The sequence below is a fragment of the Erythrolamprus reginae genome, chromosome 3, assembly GCF_031021105.1.
Source record: "Erythrolamprus reginae isolate rEryReg1 chromosome 3, rEryReg1.hap1, whole genome shotgun sequence".
Taxonomy (NCBI): domain Eukaryota; kingdom Metazoa; phylum Chordata; class Lepidosauria; order Squamata; family Dipsadidae; genus Erythrolamprus; species Erythrolamprus reginae.
The window spans coordinates 32,206,317-32,218,380 of record NC_091952.1 but is presented as its reverse complement, the minus strand read 5'-3'; positions in this window follow the sequence as shown (position 1 = coordinate 32,218,380).

The window sequence follows — 12,064 nt, the reverse complement described above, 5'->3', positions numbered from 1 at the left end:
CTCCAACGCTGGAAGTTTTTAAGAAGATGTTGGATAACCATCTGTCTGAAGTAGTATAGGGTTTCTTGCCTAAACAGGAGGTTGGATTGGAAGACCTCCAAGGTCCCTTCCAACTCTGTTGTTATTGATATTGTTACTCTTGGATAGCCTTGATCCAAGAATGCTCTACGTTCCAATAATGTGAATGCAATTCATAGTCCCAGAGAACACTTTGGATCCAATCCTGGGAGAAACTTTTCAGGATTTCAAAATAGTGTAACTAAAACTCTTGCTGCTAATATTTTCATGCGAAGCATGTAAATACGGTAGTAGTTTGCCAGGTATAGATTGGACGCATTTCTGTAACATAAACTAAAGATTTGTGTGTGTGTGTGTTTGTATGAATAACAATTAAGGACAATTTTAAGAAGTGCATTCAATCAGATCTCTCCAATAGACTGCACAGGTTTACATTTTTGGCATTTATAAAGCTTGTAGAAAGCCAAATTAATATTGCCAACTGAAAATATACCGGTATTCCATTAAAAAGTTACTGATTTTTATTTTTCATTGATGCATGTGCAAAAAATGCAATGGCCACCATGCACTTGATCTGAAAATGCCCATAATATGGAACATCCAAGTGAGTATAAACGGTATAGAAGATCTCACAACTAAAAACAAACAAACTCGCATAAACTGCTCTAAATATTGAATCCATTGCCCAAAATGTGATCAAACCCACATGCTCAAAATATACAGTATAGAAAGAATTATTTTTTTATTATCTAGATATATAGAATAGAATAGAATTTTATTGGCCAAGTGTGATTGGACACACAAGGAATTTGTCTTGGTGCATATGCTCTCAGCGTACATAAAATAAAATATACATTTGTCAAGAATCATGTGGTACAACACTTAATGATTGTCATAGGGGTCAAATAAGCAATGAAGAAGCAATATTAATAATATATCTAGATATAAGACTTTACATGCTCAGAATGTATAATCATGCAAACTAGCATTTGATACAGAAAGAAATGGTTGAAACTCTGTTTCAAATCTTTTCATGGATTTATTGCAGTGGTGGGCTGCTCCCAATTCTGCCTAGTTCCTAGAACCAGTAGCGTGGCGGCGGGAAGCTCCACCTATCCACCCAGAACGCTTCTGCAAATGCGCAGAAGCATTGCGTGCACAAGCCAGTAGTAGAAGGTTTTAGAACCCACTACTGATTTATTGCCCATACAGACTATGGCTTTCTCTTATCTGTAATAAAATGAGCAACATCTTAGAAGAATTTGGTTTAACATATCTGGCAGATATACTGTACATATTTGGCAATTCTTAAACAGCTATGCTCTGTCTCTCAGATTACTGTAATCTGATGCACCCCACAGATGTATTCCAATTGCAGGATATTCGAGAATTTTGCATAGGTACGAGAAGATTTATTCCACCAAATTTTAAGTCATAAAGTCCCAACCCATTGTGTAACGCTTTCATCATGACATTTAACACACACACAAAATTATTTGTGACCAAATTCATTTGCAAATTTTCTACCAGTTTTGCAAAAAATACGACTTCAGCAACAGAATAATCAACGCCTGGAATGCGCTAACTGATTCTGTGGTTTCTACTCCTAGCCCCAAAACCTTTAGCCTTAGACTATCTACAATTGACCTCTCCCCCTTTCTAAGAGGTCTGTAAGGGGCGTGCATAAGCACACCACTGTGCCTACCGTCCCTGTCCTATTGTCTTCTTTTGTTACTTTTTATCATTACTTATCTAATGTTTTATTTCTACAAATTACCACCCTATAATTGTTTGACTAAATAAATAAATGAATGAATGAATGAATGAATGAATGAATGAATGAATGAATGAATGAATGTATTGGTTTATCATGTTGGAAATGACATTTTACTGCACATTTCAAAACATTATAGCTAAAGGATGAGAAATAATATACTTTTGCTTCGAACTTGAAACTTAGGTATTCACCTTTCTCCCCAGATGTCAGGAAAACAGAGTGGAAGACAATGGCTTATTAAAATGTGACCACTTCTCCACCTATCCCATTAAAGATGCCCGGTTAGGTCATGTGACACTAAGTGAAGGTCTTGATCTTCTACATACCAAATCCGTACCCCCTCACTGATGGCCTCTCCTATAAGAAAGAGATTCGTGAAACTCAGATCCTTTTCTTTCCCACAAAATATTGTTTTCTTCAGCCACAAGAATAGTCTGCATAGCTTTTTAACCAGGGTCAAATAACTTCTAAACTTCCAGATCAAGGGTGAAATCCAGCAGGTTCTGAAAGGTTCTGGAGAACCGGTAGTGGAAATTTTGAGTAGTTTAGAGAACCGGCAAACACCATCTCTGGCTGACCCCAGAGTGGGGTGGGAAAGGTGATTTTTCAATATTTTTCCCCTGCCAGGCCCACCAAACCCCACCCACCAAGCTACACCATGCCTACAGAACTGGTGTGGGAAAAACTGGATTTCACCACTGTTCCAGATGCTGATGGACAACAAGTCGCAGCAACTGAGAGTTAGCTGTAGCTCAGCAATATCTGAGAAAGACATAAATGCTCCTGGTCCCTGTTCTAGATTCTAACACCCTATATGCATTCCCACTGATTTCTGGGTGTCTTATGTTGAGTTAGAAATTCATATCGCTTCATCGTTATGATCATCAATGTTATATGCCGCCTTGAGTCGTCTCGAGAAGGGCGGCATAGAAATCAAAGAAAGAAAGAAAATAAAGGGAGAAAGAAAGAGAAAGAAAGGAAGGAAGGAAAGAAAGAAAGAAAGAAAGAAAGAAGGAAAGAAAGAAAGAAAGAAAGAAAGAAAGATAGACAGTGCTTCTATTCCTTCCCGCTTAATGATAAATTTAGGCAACAGGAAAGCAATACAAGTAATTCTTTTGGCTTTATGATTTAATGATGGTTTGGAGAAGGGCGGCATATAATTCTGATCAATCAATCAATCAATCAATTAATCAACCATGCTCCCACGGGAAACAGCAACTATTATCACAACCAGTTAGCTTTTTAACATTCATAGCATCCCTCAAAGAACTCTGGAAGCTGTGACTGATGAGAATATAAAGAAACATGCCTTTGAGAACTCTAGGCGACTTCTCAGAAAAACTATTGAATATTTAAGAATAATATTTATTAGTTTATGCATTTGTTGGAAGATTTCCAACGATGGTACTTCTAGCGGTTGACTTCCTGAAGTCAACAGATTGGAGAAGGCTGCTTAGAGTTTCAGCACAAGAAACTGAAACATTCAAATTATATTTCAGTTTTATGCATTCAAAATGTATCTCAGCCTTTTCCAACAGAATTCATTCTAAGTGTGTTAGGATTATAAATCCAATTAATATAGGATTATAAATCTAATTAATATAGGAATATAAATCCAACAAACAAACAAACAAACAAACAAACAAACAAACAAACAAACAAAAGCCCTAAAATTTCCCTTCACTTGGAACACAGCAAATCGGTGAAGGCTGCTGCATTAAATGTTAAAAATCTAGAATTGGTATTGTTTCAGTAGGTGGCAGCACCAGCCAACCTTGTCTAGACTCAGAAGCTAAGCTGGATCAGGCTTGCTTAGTACTGGAATGGGCAAATGCCAGGGCATAAGAGGGCTATAGGCTAGATTGAAAAGAAAACGACAAGGAAGACTCTATAATGTTGTTTCATGATGGTTAGGTAATCCCAGGAATTGAAGTCCACACATCTCCAGGTCCCAGCGATTAAATGTAGGTTTGCGGGACCGCTGGGGAGGGCCTTTTCTGTAGCTGCCCCAGCTCTATGGAATCAACTCCCCCCTCCCCCGATGTTTACACTGCTCCCACTCTGCTGGACTTTTGAAAAGCTATTAAGACCTGGCTTTGCTGACAGGCCTGGGGGCTGTGAATCTTAACATCTGACATGCCTGAATTACATTCGACTGGTATGTACAGTATATTGTTGTTAGATTGATGTAGGGTTTTTATATTTATTTATTTATATATTTATTTATATATATATATATATATATATATATATATATATATATATATATATATTTATTTATTTACTTACATTATTTGATTTCTATGCTGTCCTTCTCTAGGCGACTCAGGGCGGCGTACATTATAAATTATAAATTTAGGGTTTATAATGGGGTTTTATAACTATTACTATTTGACTTCTTTACTGCAGTGTTTCCCAACCTTTGCAACTTGAAGATATCTGGACTTCAACTCCTAGAATTCCCCAGCCAGCATTCTTCAGAAGGAGTAGCAATGAAAACAAGCCTGCAAAGATTTAGGGCTGGAAAAAAACCTCTTCAGAGTAGCAATGAAAAAATCCTGCAAATCAGGAAGATCGATAGCATCTTGTTAGGGCTGGGAAAAAAATCTTCAAAAAGTATAATTTGGAATACAGTGATCCCTCGATTTTCGCGATCTCGATTTTCACGAAACGCTATATCGCGATTTTTCAAAAAATAATAATTAAAAAATACTCCCCGTTTTTTTTTGCTATACTGTACCACGGTTTTTCTCACCCGATGATGTCATACGTCATCACCAAGAGTCACTTCTCTGTCTCTTTTTTTGTATCACTTCTATCGCTCCCTCCCTCCTTGCCATCCCCGGGACTTCGACTCTGGGTGGGGAAGGCGGTGATAGCGGCAAACGGTGGACAGGCGAGCGACAAATGGCGGGTGCTGGGGGGGCGGGGGCAGCCGGCATTCAAAGCAATCTGTCGGCTTCTGCACTCTCATCGCTCCCCGCCTCCACCATCTGCGCATGCGCGGCCATGGGGAAAAGGCGCGCATGCGCAGATGGTGTTTTTACTTCCGCACTGCTATATCGCGAAAAATCGATTATCGTGAGGGGTCTTGGAACGGAACCCTCACGATAATCGAGGGATCACTGTATTAGATGTACCCAAATTTTCAGCCTCTTTTTTTTGGGGGGGGGGGGGAAAGGTGTGTTTTATACTTTGAAAAATATGACATACCTATTTCATTGGTGATGCTGTGGTTAGAATGCAGTATTTCAAGCTAACTCTGCCCACAGCTAAAAGATTGATACTAACCACCTCAGGGTTCATTCAGCCTTCCATCCTTCTGATGTTGATAAAATGAGGACTTATATTGTTGTGGGCAGTTCACATATAATGCTGACATTGTAGCTCTCCCAGAAAGTACAGTATAGCACTACAGAGTGATATATGTCTAACTGCTATTGCTATTGTGTTATTGCTATCTCTCCATCTTTCGTAGTATGAGATACTGAGAAATTAATGGAGACAATCATCTGTTTATAGGTTTGTCTGTCTACTATCCAGACACAAATTTTAAAAAGGCTATTTTAATATTTTATTACTTTTTAAAACTGCAGGAGTAAACAATAAATTAAGATGACAGATTCTTTGAAAAGTTGTCCTTACACTAATCCAGTTGTGAAAAGCAGAAAAAGTAAAAAATGCTACAGTGAAATGTTGCATCACACTTTGGTTAAGCCATTATCTTTTTAGTCTTCATTTTAATTAAAGTTGAACATTGATTATAGCTGTTTGGAAGCCTGTCCAGTTTATTCCAATGAATCACAGAGACCTTTGTTATTTCTCTAAGACTGATGATCATGCTCAGTAAATAATAATTTTATTATTATTATTATTATTATTATTATTATTATTATTATTATTATTATTATTATTATTATTATTTATTTATTTATTAGATTTGTATGCTGCCCCTCTCCATAGACTCGGGACGGCTCACAACAGTGACAAAAACAATACATAATGACAAATCTAATAATTAGAATCTAAAATAACAATAGTACATTTAAAAACTCTAAAAAGCAAGGAGCCCCAATATAAAAAACATACATACAGTCATATCATGCACAAAAACTACATAGGCAGGGGGAGATGTCTCAGTTCCCCCACGCTTGACAACAGAGGTGGGTTTTAAGGAGTTTACAAAAGGCAAGGAGGGTGGGGGCAGTTCTAATCTCTGGAGGGAGCTGATTCCAGAGGGTCGGAGCCACCACAGAGAAGGCTCTTCCCCTGGGTCCCGCCAGACAACATTGTTTAGTCGACGGGACCTGGAGAAGACCAACTCTGTGGGACCTAACCGGTTGCTGGGATTTGTGCGGCAGAAGGCAGTCTCGCAGATATCCTGGTCCGGTGCCATGAAGGGCTTTATAGGTAATGACCAACACTTTGAATTGTGACCAGAAACTGATCGGCAACCAATGCAGACTGTGGAGTGTTGGTGTAACATGGGCATATTTGGGAAAGCCCATGATTGCTCTCGCAGATGCATTTTGCCCGATCTGAAGTTTTCAAACACTCTTCAAAGGTAGCCCCATGTAGAGAGCGTTACAGTAGTCGAACCTCGAGGTGATGAGGGCATGAGTGACTGTGAGCAGTGATTCCCGGTCCAAATAGGGCCGCAACTGGTGCACCAGGCGAACCTGGGCAAATGCCTCCCTCGCCACACCTGAAAGTTGTTTCTCTAATGTGAGCTGTGGATCGAGGAGGACGCCCAAGTTGCGGACCCTCTCTGAGGGGGTCAATAATCCCCCCCCCCAGCCATGAACCATGGCTGCTGCACTACATGAATGGTTTAAGGTTTATTATTTAATATTTTGCTCCAGGATAAACCCCAGATAGATAACCACCACCACCACCTTTGTCCAGCAGAGGTCACTCCCTATCTCCAGAAAGGTGAGTCTTTTTGAAAAGCAGGGTCAAAAATTTTCCTGTGCCAAGAAAGCACAAATTTCTCAGTTTCCGCCAGCTACAACATGGAACCTCAACATTGCTCTGCAGAATAAACCATGGAAGATAATTATAGACAATTCTCATTTCAAAAAATCCCCAAAACATGTGAACAGGTACATGTCATCACAAACTTATTTATATTTCATGAAATGTTCTTTGTCATTAGGCAGGAACTGCCAAGTGGCCAAGTCATTCTTGAAATCTGCAGAATGAGAGATCAGGCCTGAAGATTGTCTCCAAATTGTTTCCTTTCCTGTAGAGTGACGCTTGGTGGAATTACCTGTAACTGTGCCTAACAACAGTCCTCTGTTCCAAGAGCTCTCTCATATATATATTGGTCACAGTTTCTTGAAAACTTGAAGAAGTGTGGACTTCAACTATTCAAGATTGGCTGGGGAATTCAAGGTGCCAAAATTTGGAAATTCTGGCTTAGGTACTGTTGTGCTTAGCTCTGGCCCAGCTCCTGCCCCAAGGACTGTGGATGTGGGGGAGACATCCACAGGTTTCGGGCCTGTTTTACCCCCGGTGGAATCTTCTGATGAAGGCTCCTCTGACCAAGAAGACATGAGTGACAGGGAGGAGGAGAGTGTGGCAGACAGCTCAGAAGGAGATCAATTATCTAGCTCCTCCTTGGATTCAGAACAAGAGAGCGATGCATAGGCAACAACAACTGAGAGATTATTATCAAAGAAAATGAGGCCACCTGTGGTTGGGTGGGGCTGTGGTAATTAATGAGGCTGCTATAAATAGCAGCCTGTGGGTTTGGCCATTGTGGAGGATTATCTGATCGTTGTGTTTCGTGACTGCTTTGCTGACTTTGATCTTTGTGTGCTGATTTTTCCCTGCTTTGAAACTAACCCAGAGCAAAGTGTGTTTCACTTTGTGAAAGAAGAAGGACTGTGAATTGCCTCACAGCTGCAAGCTAAGTATCACAGAACTGATAAGGGACTTGTACAAATTACCAATTTGTTTGGAGACAAGTGCTCTTTGCTATACAAAAAGAGTGCTCTGTTTATTTGCATTTTCGGTATAAAGAACATTGTTTTGAATTTTCAAACGTGTGTGTGTCTGAAATTGTATCTGTGCATTTTTGGGAGGATTCTACCAGAGAGCTCGACAGAACAGGTACTAGGTAGTTTCATTTCCTTCCTTCCTTCCTTCCTTCCTTCCTTCCTTCCTTCCTTCCTTCCTTCCTTCCTTCCTCCCCCCCTCCCCCTCCCTCCCTCCCCCTCCCTCCCTCCATTCCTTCCTTCCTTTTGCTGGAGGAGATGACCAGCCTTTAGATCCTGTTTAATTCAACTTTATCTATGATTGTGTTTCCTAATTCTTATTCAGCCAATTTTGATTTATAGGTAGTTTCCTGAGCATTGAATTAATGTTTAGTCTCTGTTCTTTCCCGCTTTTGATTGGTTGGTTTATTAAAATAAAAACCTTGGACCATTTCTGTGCTATTCAGACTCATCTTGAATCTGAAGTTTTTGTACTGTAAGGGGATGTATATATTCATCTTTTAAACAACTAGTCCTTTAACTAACCAATTGAATATACCAAAGTTGTAGTGGAAACATCTGTGTGGAACACTATAAAATGTGATTATTTGAATTTCAATCTAATTCCTACTGCAGGGAAGTTTTTGATGTATGAATATTGTATTATATGAAGAAGCCAGATGTGGCAAACAGACAAGATGAAGGCCAGGGAGTGGGGGGAGTTATGTTTTTCCTGCCTAGCTTTCTACAAGCAGGTCTGTCATGGTCAGAAGTATTGAGAGAAGAAAAGGGGGGGGGAATCAAATTCTTTGAGCAGCATAGAAAAACATCACCATTTAAGAATATAAATCATGCACATTGCCGAGGCTTTGCTTTGGATTAAAGCACACATTGAAAATAAGCTGAAACAGATCAAGTGATTGGCTGTCCATCAAGCGGGGCTGCAGAATTTTAACAGACTAGTGAATTGAATGGCTGCACGGTTTTATTCAAAGCAGTCGTCGTGTGCACCAATTTTTATCCTTGGCATATCGCAATTGTAGAATGGCTCCTTAAGGTTTATTGAAATGTTATAAGGTGATTGTTGCATTTTAATCTTATAATCATTTCCCATTTACAATCATTCCTCTTTTTCTGTATTTTGTGTTGGTTGTTTTAGGGGAGATCATCCCTATTTGCATTATTGCTGAGTGCATTCTTAGTGTTTCTTCTATGGTAGGTTCAGACTTTGGAAAGAGATTGCTATTGGATACATTGGTGCCACCAGATCTAAATTTTATATCTCTGAATTTATACTTAACAAAAGCAAGTGTTAGGCACCTTCACCCATCCATCATTTCTGCTTCATTTCACACTATCAGCAGAGCCTCTAGCTTAGAACCTGCCTGCTTGATAATATTTCCTGATCTTAAAAAAGCCAGATGGGACACGTTATCTCACAGTGGAGGAATTCTTCCCCATTTTTGCTAAGATGCACCCCCATATGTGTTGTGGTTCCGTCTGAGGCCCCTCCGGGAACGGCTGACCTTCTGTCGGTTTCCAGCTCAGAGGGAGAGGCTGAGGAACAGGAGGTGCAGACAGACGAGGAGGAGGAATCCCAGGCTGAAGAAGAGGGAGGACAGCCAGAGTCCCACCAGGGGGAGCTCTCCCCAGCAAGCAGCCTGGATTCCTTAGAGGAAAGTGCACAAGCCATAATTGATCTGCGACAACGAAGAGCTACTCAGAGACAGAATCAATTGGCTAAATACTTTCAGCATTAAAGTGGCAACAGCTGGGTTTGGGTGTGGTGCTCTTGGGAAAGGCTAAAAGGCAGACCCACCCTTCCTGGCTTGTGGAGTTTTATCTTTGAGAGTCGTGGGACCTGACTGTGAACTTTGGCGTTTTGGAATCCTGGTTTGTGCCTTTGACTATTGAAACCTTGGGGGGGGGGGGTGCCAGCAAGAAGCTTGCTGTATTGTCTGGACATCAGGACCCTGCTGTGCCGTATTATATCCTGTCTGTTGGGAAGAACAGGTTTTCCTCTGTGTTTATTTTTTCCAGTTATAAAATACTTTTGGCTTTTACCAGAGTGTCTGGCTGTTTTTTCCAGTTGGTGTTGAGGTCTGGGGGAACCCAGACAGAACAATATGAAAAAGATAATGATTAAACACTTGTGAAGAATGAAGCAATTGCAAGAAGAGGAGCCAAGGTGGTAAAATCAGGGGTGTCGAACTGTCACCCTGCAGGCTGGATGTGTCACACATAGGTTACGCCCAATCCAGTTCTCCTAAGGGGAAAACGTCATGATACGTCACATGATGGCAACATGACACCACAAGTTTGACACCCGTGTAGTAGTTCCCAGTTGTTCTCCTGAGGCCTTGCTCCCATTATTTGATTTTTTTATTCAAGTTATTGAAATAGCTTGGTAAATTAACTTTAAGTGTTTCATCATTATATTTTCATATGCTTTCTTACGTTATGTGTTTTAGGCAGTTTTCAACAACTTTTGATATTGATAAATTAACGGCTTGCCACACTATCTAAGAAAGGAGGGGGAATTTCAAGAGGCAACTACAAGGCACTTTTTAGATTCCATGGAATCCAGGAAGTGATCACCTTGGCGTCCTTAGCAACTTGCTGGTATACGTGACGTCAAAGCTCTGCCCCCGGAATCTCTTGGTGGGATTCCCCGTTTGGGTTTGGGTTTGGTTCGGGTTCGGTTGAATTTTGCGTAAAGTTCATCCGAACTTGCCGAACCTGAACACCATTGGGTTCGCCCATCACTATCCAGAATTAAATTGGAATTTCAAAGAATTTTTTGACTTATTTTCTGATTTAGTTCTGGAACCTTGACAGATGTTCTGCTGAAAACTGTGGAGACTAAGCTTTTAAAATCCCCTTGACTGGTTTAGTTAGAGGAATAATTATGAACTCTAGGAAAAGCTTTCAATATTCCCACCCACCTTCACTCACCCCAGATTCTTGGGATGTGGTAGAATAGCAGCCCAATCCTAAAGAAACGTGGGCATTAAAACCCATGAGTTCTACATAACTTCATATCATTATGGTCTGGTTAACTGTTCTGTCTGGGTGCCCCCAGACTTCAACACCAACTGAAAAAAGCAGCCAGACACGCTGGTAAAAGCAAAGGCACTTTATAGTTGGAAAAACAAACACAGAGAAAAACCTGTTCTTCCCAACAGACAGGCTATGAGGCTTCACAGCAGAGTCATGACGGCCAGACAATACAGCAGACTTCTTGCTGGCACACACACCACTGTAGAGAATAAGACCCACGTCTTTCCCCCCAAGGTTTCAGCCTTCAGGGCCACAAGCCAGAGTCAGAAACGCCAAAGATCACAGCCAGGTCCCAGGACTCCCAAAGATAATACTCCACAATACAGGAAGGGTGGGTCTGCCTTTTCAGCCTTTCTGGGGAGAACCACACCCAAACCCAGCTGTTGCCTATTTAGGGCTGGAAATACCTGGCTAATTGTCCCCTTCGTTGTGCTGCTCTTCTCTGCCTGAGATCGATGATGGCTTGTGCATTTTCATCCAAGGACTCCAGGCTGCTTGCTGGGGAGAGCTCCACCCCGGGGGACTCAGGCTGTTCTCCCTCTCCCTCGGCCTGATATTCCTCCTCCCCGTCTGCCTGGGCCTCCTCCTCCTCCTCCTGTTCCTCATCCTCCCCCTCTGAGCATGGAGCCGGCAGAGGTTCAGCCGTTCCCTGAGGAGCCTCCGACGGAATCACAACATTAACGAAGTGCAAGGATTTGACAAGGAGTTTTTACCTTCTCTGAAATAAGATCCATCCACTTAGAGACTAAAATTAACACATGGTTGACATCAAACACTGACCTCCTCTCTTTTGCCTTTTTAATTTGCACTTGGGTAGAATAATTGGCAGAATAAACCTCAGCAAATTCTGACCTGAATTCCCATCTGGGTAAGAGATTTCCTTGCATGTCTATGCTGAAGGTGAAGAGTTTAGGAACAACTGAGTAGTTTGTCTTACACCAGGTGTAGAAGAAGAAAAAGATAAAGTTTGGGTTCCTAAATTCACCTCCTCTCAGTGTTCCTCAACAGTGTTCCTTATTTATCCACGAAGGAGCATTATGTTTCATGTCTTCATCCGAAGCTGAAGCATGCCCAGTAATTCCAACTTCCCAGATAAATAAGGATTAAAATCTGGACTTAACTGAACAATTATAAAAATAATGAATTATGATGACCGGTGTAATGGCAATCAATGTTTAATTCAATTAAATGATATTTTGTGTGTTGCCCATTTCTTAGAAATAGGGAAAAT